The sequence below is a fragment of the Carlito syrichta genome, unplaced genomic scaffold (assembly GCF_000164805.1).
Source record: "Carlito syrichta isolate Samal-C Ts95f unplaced genomic scaffold, Tarsius_syrichta-2.0.1 Scaffold312699, whole genome shotgun sequence".
Taxonomy (NCBI): Eukaryota; Metazoa; Chordata; class Mammalia; order Primates; family Tarsiidae; genus Carlito; species Carlito syrichta.
This window is the reverse complement of record NW_007256795.1, coordinates 13,833-25,661: the sequence shown is the minus strand read 5'-3', so window position 1 is coordinate 25,661 and position 11,829 is coordinate 13,833.

Sequence of the window (11,829 nt, the reverse complement as noted above, 5' to 3'; positions counted from 1 at the left end):
ATTAAAACAAACAACAATAGATGCTGGTGAGGATGTGGAGAAAAAGGAATGCTTCTGCACTGCAAGTGGAAATGCTAACTGGTACAGCCTCGTTGGAAGACAGTGTGGTGATTTTTGAAAGAACTAGAAATTGACCTTCCATATGACCCAGCAATTCCCCTGTTGGGAATATACCCGGAGGAACTCAAATCATTCTACCAAAAAGATACCTGCACATAAATGTTTGTTGCAGCTCTATTCACAATAGCAAAAACATGGAACCAACCATGTTGCCTCCCAAAGCTGGACAGGATAAAAAAATGTGGTACATATACACAATGGAATGTTATGCAGCCATAAATAAGGACAAATATATGAACTTTGCAGCCACTTGGATGGATTTGGAGTCAATCATACTCAGTAATTTATCACAGAAACAAAGAACAGAGTTCCATATGTTCTCACTCATAAATGGACCCTGAACAATTATAATGATATAAGAAAGCAATTGGCAGTAGTGGGAAACTGTCAGGGGAGGGGGGTGGGATTGGCAGTTGAGGGAAACTGCTAGGGTAGGGAGAGGTGTATCGCATCAACAAGGGTACCTGCAGGATTAATACTGTATACCTAAACCTGAAATGTACCCCACATCTTTATAACAAAAATTAGAATTAAAAAAATTAAAAACACATAGCTAATAGATGATTCATTGTGGAAGACAGAAATATTGCCTACTAAGATCAAAAACAAGAAAAGAATTCCTATTTCCATAACTTGTATTTGACACAGTACTGAAAGTTTAAGCCATCTCATTCAGGCATGAAAGAGAATAAGAGGCAACACAGTGTTAAAGAAAGAAGCAAAATCATCTCTACTTGCAGACATTGTTTTATGCAGAGAAGTCTCTAAGAATTTGACACACTCAAAAATTTGTTAAAGGTAATATATAAATTTAGCAAAGTGGTAGAAAACAGAGCTAAATACAAAAAAAGGGTGCATTTTTATACACAAACAATTATCAATCCAAAAGAAGAAATTAATAGAACAATTCATTTACAACAGCATAAAAAAGAATACAATACAGTTCTAGGAATAAATATAATCAAGGAGATATAAGACTTGTACACTGAAAACTATAAACATTGCCAAAAGAAATTAAGGAAAATATAGATAAATGGAAAGACAGTCTATATTCGTTGATTGGAGACTTAATATTGTTAAAATGGCCAATACTACCAAAGCTATTTATAGATTGATTGCAATATCTAACAAAATCTCAATGGCCTTTTTTGTTGTTGTTGTTGAAGGTTTAGAAAAATCTATCTTAAAATACATACAGAATCTCAAAGAATTCAAATCATCAACACAATCTTGAAAAAATAGAAGACAGTTTGAGGATTCATACTTTATTTCAAAATTGACCACAGAGCTACGATAATAGAAGTTGTATGTTACTGGCATAAAGATAGACATATAGATCATTGGAGGAGAATAGAAAGCCCTAAAAGAAACTCACATATGCTATCAATCGATTTAAGCAATGGTGCCAAAACCATTTCTTGAGGAAAGATTAGTCTTCAACAAATAGTGCTGGGAAACTTGGATGTCAGGTAGCAAAATAATCAAGTTACTTTATGACGCATACAAAAATTAACTCAACAAGGACCAAAAACCTTCTGGTGGAATGTAAAAGTTGCCGCTACTGTGGAAAAGAGTTTGGAAGCTCCTTAAAAAGTTCAACAAAGAATTTAGAAATTCCACTTCTAGGTATATATCCCCTAAGAAGTGGAAGCAAAAACTTGAACAGATATTTGAACACCAGTGTCCACAGCAGTATTATATACAGTAGCCACAACTGGAAACAACCTAAATGCCCCTGCCCCTGCCAGAGATGACTGGATATGCAAAATGTGGTGTATATATAAAATACAGGAATATTATTCAGACTTATACAGAGATTGCATTTAGCTCCATGCTATGACATAAATGAACCTTGAAATATACTAAGTAAAAGAAACCAAGTTCAAAAGGATGAATGTTGTGTGATTCCACTTTTATGAGGTACCTAAAATAGGCAAATTCAGAGACAAAAAGTGGATTAGAGGTTACCAGGTGCTGGGGAATGTTTAATTGTTTAATGAGTACAGAGTTTTTGTTTAGGATGTTGAAAATTTTCTGGAGTTAGATTATTGTGATGCTTTCACAATTTGTAAATTTACTTGATGTCACTGATTGTACAGTCAAAAATAATGAAAATAAATTGTTTGTCATATCTTACCTCAATAAAAAGAAAAACATAATTTTCATGAAGGTGAATCAATACTTCATTGTAATGAGAGCACGTGAAATTGGAGACCCAGGTGTGGGTATCTGTGACGAGCCTTTGAAAAATAAAACATGCAGTGCTCAATCAAAAAAAAAAAGGAAGCCATTACTTATATCCTGAAATGGGGCACACCCTGTTCCACTTTGATCAAAATCCCTGTGGCTAGGCCCAAGCATCAATATTTTCAAAACCCCCTTAAATGACTCTAAAATGCAGGTATATATCTGTGCTTCTCAAAGATATCTGCACATATATATCCATGTTTAATTTTTTTAAATCTACCCTTAAAGTTGTGCTGCTATGATTACTCTAAAGCCTGTATGGTTGGTGTCACCTGGTATCATACAATGGTCCAACCCCTGCAGATCAACTTTGAGGCCATAATGTGAGAACAGCAGTGACACCAAGGAGAGTCACCAATAAAAGTGTCTTTGGAGAAGGAAAATAATGTCTGGGATCAAGTCCAGGGTCTAGTCACCCTTTCATGGTCAATATAGGAAGATAAGATTTTCCTCTTGGTGGTCATTACTATCTTGGGTTTTGTGAGGACTATGGTTTGTTTCATCACAAGTTTCAGCAAGTTTCTTTATAGTTCATCCCAATTTTCTAGAATTCCTGGATTCCTAATTCAGGTATTGGGTCTCAAGACTTTTGATTCTAGAACTGCCCTTAATTTGATGTAAAGAAGACACTACTTTCAATATGCAAGTTTTCTCTTTATAAAGTAGGGATGATAGGGCTCCCTGGAGGCTCAGTGATGATAGGCGATTTGTTCAACTCTGTTGTTGTCATGTGGGATGGTATTATTTGAATTGAGTCAAAGTCTATCCATATAATCTTCACCTCAGAAGATCATCGAAACATGAGTCTGATAGCTCTGAAGTCAGTCTTTGAGTTTAATAAAAATAAGTTTCATTGAGTTGGGCAATAAAGGAAGGTCTGAAGAACTCTCAGGATGCAGAGCTTCCTGTAGGGATTTTTGGGGACAGGATGAGGGTCATTACCTCGTAGCACAGGGAGAGGCCTATCAGCTTGGTGGGCTTGATCCTAATGACAGTGTTTCCTTCAGTGTTTGGTGGCAGGATGTTGTCATCAATGATCTGAAGTAAGAGGCCTGTGGATTTCACCCTGTAGGACTTCCCAGCCCTTCTTCCCTACCCAAGCTTTGCCTGGTTCATTTATGGGGCACCATTGAGGATAAACAGGGATAAGCGGGGATAGTGGTAAAGGAACTTTTCAGAAAATAGAACAAAATTGTCAAAAGTCTTTGATATCAGCAAATGTGAAACCTGAGTCAAGGCTCTATGGTTCATGGGTACATAGACATCACCAACATATCTTGAAGCTTGAAAACACTGATCAAGAAAAACAAAGAGCTGGTAAGGAGAGCTGTCAGTGCTACCTTTAGGTATGCTTTCCCATCCACTGTGTGTGATGCCTCTGGCTGCCAGGGTGAGCTGCCCGTATGCCCACAATAATGCAGTTTTCAACTGAAAATCAGAGGAAAAATAGGAAGAGAGGAGGAAGGGTGACTGTGACAGCATGGCTGGTTTTGACACTTGGCATTAGACAACGGTTCAAATTCAACTGATCTCTAACTGCTCCCTGTCAATGCCCTTAGGATCAGACCTGGATGTTGAAGGGGTGGGATGACCCAACCCAAGGAACCCAGTTTGATCCTCATTCCCCAGGAGACACCACAACCTAAGTCCCTGTTCATAGACAGAAGAGGGTTAAGTTTGACTAAAGAATTCAGGCTGACCACAAAGCCCCCCCCCCCCCCCCCACTCACAGGTGTTATTTGATGCTGCTCAAAGATCTCCTGTGGGTAAGCTAGAATTCTATTCAGGGGTTGTTTTCTGAAACCAACATAGGCTAGGTATATACTAAATGTGAAGTCTTCAGATTCCAGCGGGGAGGCAAAGGAGTGATCTCTGAGATGTGGGGAAGTAATGTGGGATGTTGGAGTGCCCATCGTGGACCAGGTATGCATCAGTTTTCCAGGGGAAGGTCATGTTTCCAATTAACAAACGCTTACTGAGTGATAGGAATTCTGCCAGAACTCCTTGGTGTGTGCTGAGATTGTGTAGGTTGCCCATGTCATGCTCTCTCCTGGCATTGCCTTATCCCCATTTATCTTCCTGATGAACTTTTTTTCTCCTTTCTGGGTCCTGTGTCCTTCAAGTATCATTCTTTCTACAGCTGAGTGCTTTACAATCAGAGGAACCTTTGAAATTTGACTCCCCAACATATTCACTGTGTGCCAATTAATCCCTCGTGATCACTATCAAAGAGGGATAAATATAACACTTACCACTCAGAGTTCTTGTAAGTATTTGGAAAATTCTTTGCGCAGTGTGAGGCATGCACTTAGTGTTCAATGAGTGACTACCACTAGCTATTACTCAGACCCCAAGCAGAGTCAACTGAAGGATTCTCCTTCTGCAGTATTTCCTCCATAGTTCTATTGTGGCATTATAATTTTTTAGCTTGCCTGTTTCCCTCAGTACATAATGAGTATCCTGAGAATAGGGATTGTCATATTCACACCTGACCTCCCAGCATCTAGCATTATACCTACCTAAAATAACAACAAGAGCCACAGTATTTGCAATGTGAGCACGGACTGTGGATGGACACTGGCCAGAGCCTTACAAACTTCTTTTCATTTACGTTATTTCAGTCTGGCAAAATTAACATTATAATTTCTACTTTAGAGATAGGGAAGCTTGAATGGCAGCTTTATGGTCTGTCTTAAAGTCACAATTGTCAGAGTTGAGACTTAGACCCCGGTCTAAGCACTTGGGAGAGGACGCTCCTTCCCCTCTGCCATATCACTGCTCACATGTGAACAATGTTGCACAAATGAGTGACTCGGTGCAAAGAGTTGATGCAAAGGAACTGGAGTTATAGGTTAAGTGTGTTGCACTCACCCACTCTCCTCCTTGTCCAAATGTGACCTGTGGGTCATTGTAGCATAGGCCCAAGATCTCAGCATTTTTCAGACCTGGAAATAGGCCAATTAACTAAGTTATTATTATTTGCAAAAAAAGTCAGAGAAGTATGTGAGTGGGAATTGACACAGACATTTCGTACGAGGCCAAAACGACAATCACCCCTGTGTGCTGGTGGGACAACAGGGATGGGGGGAAGCGGTTCTGTCCAGCATCAGAAATGAATTGAGAATGTAGTGAAAGAGAGACATTTACCCATGCTATCATTGATGAAGTCCTTGAGGTTCCAGGCATGCATGATTCTCTAAATGCCCTGCCTTCCTAGTGTCTCAGTGATACTGTCGGAGGGTATTTTGTTTGCATGTATAGGTGTTTGGTGTGTATAGAAAGTCTCTCTCCTTTCATCCATCCACCCTGCTAGTATCCCATAATAGAACATGCATGAGGTCTTCCTAAGCACTCAGGATCGAACTTCTGGGGCCAGGTCTTACCTGCCTCTCTAGTTCCAGGGAGAAATGGTTAAGTTGGCAGGACTTGCTGGTGGTGGTCACAATGTTACTTGGGAGAATCGGTTTCCCATCATCTTTTTTGGTCTCCTCTGAGCTAATGATATCAGGGACAGTAGCAAATGTCTTTGGACACCTTTAAGTTTTTGCTCAACGGTTTTCTGCACATTAGTTTCTCGATACATTGATGAGCTTTGTATGTACTTTCTGTCCATTGATTTGGGGCACCTTAGTTTAGAACTTTGGAGCTTCCTTTTGGCTTCAAGCAATACTCTGCACACACTGGGGCCTCCGAAACACATTTGGCATAATCCAGCGCATCTGCTGGGCTCAGTGGCTGAGCAGCACCTCCTGACTGGCCAGAACGGACCTGCCCACCTACCATTTCTGACTCTCTGTAGCCCACATAGAGCTGAGGGCAGGTCTATCTTTTCCACTGCTTGTCCCCCTCAGGCAGGAGGGCCTCCCCAGTAGTAGAGAGGTACTCCAGGGTGGGAAACCTGAAATTTGGGGAAGACAAGGTGTGAGGCCTTGTATGCTCCACCCCAGCTCAGTGCATTAAGTGCTCATGGCCCTTTGTTTGATCATTCATCCTTCTGCTTCCTCATTTTTTAATTTACTTTCTGGTCACTTTACTGATGATCAAGGCCATGCAGATGCCACTCATTTCCTGTCAATCCCTGTGAACCCTTCTGCCAGGGGATGGGAGGAAGTTATTGGGTTAAATCAGGGAAGTTTGGATGCATTTGGATGTTGATGTAAAAAGAGGGAGAAAAATGTGTTACTCAGAACTAATTTTAGAGACACATTCTATGTAACTAAAAGGGATATTTTAATAAGCCATAAGGGACGTTGAACAAGACCCCATGGCATGATAGGGTGATAATAGAACTACACACCCTTAATATAGTTTGGGTGTTCGACACCTCCAAACCTCGTGTTAACATTTGACCCCGATGTTGGAGGTGGAGCCTAGTGGGAGGCAGATCCCTTAAAAGTGGCTTGGTATCATTCTCACTGTAGTGACTGAACTCTTGCTCTATTCATTCATATAAAAGCTGAGCTTGGAACCTCCCGTCTCTCTCTTACTCCTACTCTCGCCATGTGACACCTAGCTACTTTTCCCCTTCTGCCATGATTGGAAGCTTCCTGAGGCTCTCAGCAGAAGCAGATGCTGACTTTGTGTGTCTTATATGGTATGCAGAACGATGAGTCAAATCTCTTCTGTTTATAAATTACCCAGCCTCTGGAATGCAATATAGCAATGCAAAGTGAACTAATATAAGACTTCTGTGGAGTCTCGGTCATACTAACTGAAGGGCTTTTGTATTTCTGAAAGGATATACACATTAGGGGTTGAAAATGAGTTGTTCAGGACTTCAGAGCAGATTTGACTGTGTGTAGTAAAAGAAAGAAAGAGAAGGGTCACAGTACTGACAGAAGGAATTTCAGAGAACAGAAAGGTCTGATGCAAACATTGTTTGTAGTTTATGCCTAAGCCTTGCATGGGTGAGAGGGACCCACCTCTGGGGACCCAGGCGGTCTCCAGTCCTTCCCGGGGCTTACCTACATCCCAGGCTTCTCCCAGAGGCACCCACAGATGACACCTTCCCAGGGACCTAGCTGTTCTCTCCCCAGCCCATCCGAATGGCCCCCACTCACACACTCACCCAGGGCCCAGGAATCCCCAGGACAGAATCCTCAACAGACAACACCCTTTTTTTAGTAAACCTCCATGCAGGGACCTGGAGCTCTCTCCAGCCCTCTGGCCTGGAGTCATGTGAACTGGATCTTCACTCCATTGGAGTCTGAGATGGAATTACCAGGAGCCACCAAGGCTGAGAGCAGCTGGGGCAGTGCAGCATGGGAGTGGGAGACGCACACATCATCTCTTTCCCACCCACCCCTAGAGGTCACCATTGGAAAGATCCCACCGGTATGTGCCCAGAACACAGAACTTTTCGAAAAATTATCCATATGGGAAAAGAAGGTATCATTGACCTTTTTAAGTGTTTCTTTTTCATGGTTTCACTTTAAATTATTTCCACCTCCCTTAGTTCAATTATCTTGCTATCTCTTCTTGTTTTGGTGCCTTATTTCATGTGTTTTATAAGCTGTCCACATCCAAAGCAAGCTTCATATATGTAACGTATGGCTTTCTTTATTTGCATAAGAAGACACACCCATTATGATAGGTTTATCAAACACTACATAAAAGCACCTAGTAGGAATCAGATACATAACTGGGAAGGGGCGAATATTTGAGAGGTTTGAGTGTGAGTGGCAGAGGTTGGGGCAAGAGAACGAAGCTGCCTCAGGAATCCAGGAACCGTCAGATGGGGCACAGCAAACAGGTGCTGTGCACGATGAACAGAAACATCATCCTGCTTCTTTTTAGTTACCTTTCATCACTCTACTAAGAAAGGCTGCTACCCACAGAAAAGGGAGAAATGAGCAGAGAGGGGGAGGTTTTGAAAGAAATAGAAACACAAAAGGCCACATGCAGAAGAATGAACCAGGACCTCTACCTGTCACCATACACAAAAATCAACTCAAAATGGATCAAAGACCTAAACATAAAACCTCAAACTATAAGCATCATAGAAGAAAATGCAGGAAACATCCTTATGCACATTCTTCTGCAAACCTGGCACACAGCAGGAGATGGGGCACCTGGATTCACACACATGCTGTCAGTTTCTGGTCTCTATGTCTCAAGAAGACCTTTGCTGGGTGCAGGGTATTTCCACTGTCCAAAAGTGTTTGAGGTGTCTCTATCAGTGGCTGGGTCCCTACTCTATTCCTTGCTCAACACAAGAGGCGTCGGTCTGCTGCTCCACGGTGGCCATCTTGGCTCCCCCTCCATCTCTACAATTCTGACAGGTTGAACACATCAATCAGTATTTCGGTCAACAATTCCCTGGATACCAGATGCTGTCCTGGTGTTCAAGGCTGGTCTTCCCTGCCTAAGCACACGCACCTCTGAATGGCATAGCTCCAGGGACATTTATCTCCCAAGAACTGGCTCTGGTGGCAGACTTGGTACTCCTAGACCACAAGATGTAGTACTGAATGGTCTGGACAATGATCTGGTTCTGGGTAGTTCCAGGACTGGTTTAGGAATAATGTTATTAAATGACATGAGGGCATATCTCAGTGAACCACTTCATTATTTTCTGAAAATGAAAATTTCCCCCTATGCCATATGTGCTGCCTTATCATGTAGTGAATTCCCTTCCACTGCAGGGTTTCTTGTTTGCATTGTCCTAGTTGACTTCCAAGTTATTGATTTCTCCTACGGATGAAACCAAGCAAAGATTAAGCTTCTTGGGCAGAAGCAGACCTGATACATGTAGTTTAGTTTTCCTGGGTGATGATGTGTCCTAGTTGCTGCCTCCCAACTCTTCTCGAATTCCCAGGCACCTACTCCAGTTGCATGCATCTAACAGCCACTCTCTTCAGGTGGCATCCAAAACTTTGCTTTCAGGTATCCAACAACTATCAAGTGATTACTAGTGCTGGGTATTGTCCTATGCCTTGAGATACAGCTTTAAACCACTACAGCTGCGAGCACTGGGCCGAGAACGTGGGCTACCTGGAGATCTTCTGCCACCGCAACCGCAGCGCGGCGCCCTCTTCCCAGCCGGCCGCCGTTTCGCCGCCTACCGGGAGCGGCGCCTCTCCGGGCCAGCTGCGCCCGGCGCACGCCTCAATGGCTGCAGGCACGCCCGCCAGCCTTCCGCCAGGCCCAGCCCAGCGCGCGGTGCTGGCGGACTTCCAGCGCCGCGATCCCTACGAAGATGCTTGCTTGCCCATGTCTACCACTCAGCAAATGCTTTTTCAAAAGGCAGCTGTTATCATTTCTAAAAAGAGATTAAGGAGACTGCATACGTTCTGTGTATTTCAGGGATTGGGCAGAGATGTGGGAAGAATTAACACAAAAAATTTGGTGATCCTCTTCACTGACTCTCTCTTGAATTTTTTTCATAAACATGGAGTAGTCACTCAATGTCATTTGTTTCTTCCACGTGTATACTCCCTCTAATTTCTTTGTGCTTTGGTTGTCCTCTAGCAAATTCTGATACTTTTCTTTATAATTTGTCCAGAGTTTATAGTTGGTCCTGTCAGGACATTGAGTCCATGGAAGATACTTCTTAGTGTCTTTCACTTAAGATACTGGAAGATCAAGATACTTGAAGTAAAGCCCTGAGATTATATTCTTAGTGGTGAATTATTTGTTTAATCTCTGCCACCCACTCACACTCGTTGTCAGTGTATAAATTTAAACGCTCTTAGGAAAATAAATTCCAAAAAATGTTCTCAGGACAGTGTAAGAAAGTATTTTGGATTAGAATTAGTATTCAATCTTCAAGCTAAGCTTTATTCTACCTCAGAGTATTTTCACCTGCTGGAATCCTGATGTGACTCCAGAAATCTAAGCAAAGAATGATTTGACTGTGTGTACTTTCAGTTGGAAATTATTCCGAGGATTAACTTGTGCTACTAGTGGATCATGGTGACCAAGAGCTAAGAATTTAGATGCAAGTCAACATCGATTCAAATGCTCTTTCTATCTGTGTGAGGTTGGACATGTAGCTTAAATCCTTGATTGTAAGTATCTTCAGTAGTAAAATAATGGCAATAATAGGACCATCCACATAAGGTTATATGTTATGTGACTTGATACATGTAAAAGGTTTAGAACAGTGCCTGAAATAAAATAAACATTCAATGAATTTGAATTTGTATTATTTAGTCACAAAAGCTTTCCAAGTCGCAATATTTTCATCTCTATTATGAAAAGAAAAATATCTATTTGAGGCCTAATATATGTATAAGTGCTGTTAGGTTTATAAATTCTTTCAGGCAAGAGACACTTAAGGAGTAATCATTATTCTCTTTTCTTACTCTACTGTTCTTTTAAGTAATAGTAATAAGAATAAGAATACTCTTACTATATGCCAGACACTGTTCTATGAAATCTACATGTAGTCTCTCTTAATTTTCACAACAATTCTATGAGGTAGGCACTGTTTTCATTTTCAGAGAAGAAAATAAAAGCAGAACATTGCAATAACTTTGTCAATAAATGTGTGATCTAATGATTGGTAGAACAAAGACTCCAATTCTACCCATCTGGCTCCAAAATCCCTTTTTAAAAATTGTAACAGCGGCCTTTTGAAAAGCATTTGCCATATGGTGGACATTGGCAAATGTCTTCTAAACATTATTTAAAGTCACTCCTTCCACAGGACATGTTTATGCAATACTGTGTCTCAGATGAATTGGGAAGTCATTGATAAAGCCTTATGACTTGGTCATTGGTAGAACCACACTGAACTTTCATGACATTGTGCACTGAGAATTAAGGCTAAGGCCTGTATGTTTGGTGCCTCTGTATCACACAATGTTCAACCCCAGCTGAACGCCCCTGAGGCCACAATGTGAGGAAAGCAGTGACACCGGGACAGCCTCCAATGAAACGTCTTTGGAGAAAGGAAGTCAATTTTGGGATCAATTTTAGGATCTGGTCACCCATCCATGGCCAATATCGGAAGATAAAATTTTCTTCTATGTGGTCATTACTATCCTGGGAGGGCTATGGTTTGTTCCATCAAGGGTTTCAGCAGGCTTCTTCATGGTCCATCCCAGTTTTCTCTAATCTCTGGATTCCTCCTTTAGGGTTTTGGTCCCAAGATACTGGATTCCAGACCAACTATTTATTTGATGAGGAGACAACACTGAACAATTTCACCATGCTGTTTTCCCTCTATAAACTAGGGAATATAGAGCTCCATGGAAGCTCAGATAGATTAAGTGATTTGTCCCCCCCACCCCCTCAGTTAATTGTTGGTATGTGGGATGGTGTTATTTGAATGGAGTCAAAGTTCATATAATCAGGAAATCACTGGAACCCAAGTCTGATGTTTAGGAAGCCAAACTTTTTTCTACCCCTTCTGTCATCCTACAGTCTCCTATGGGTTAAAACAGGAAAAAATGTGTGAATTCTCTTTGAGCTTTCAGTTTAATAAAAGCAGGTTTCATTGAATTGGGTGATAAAGAA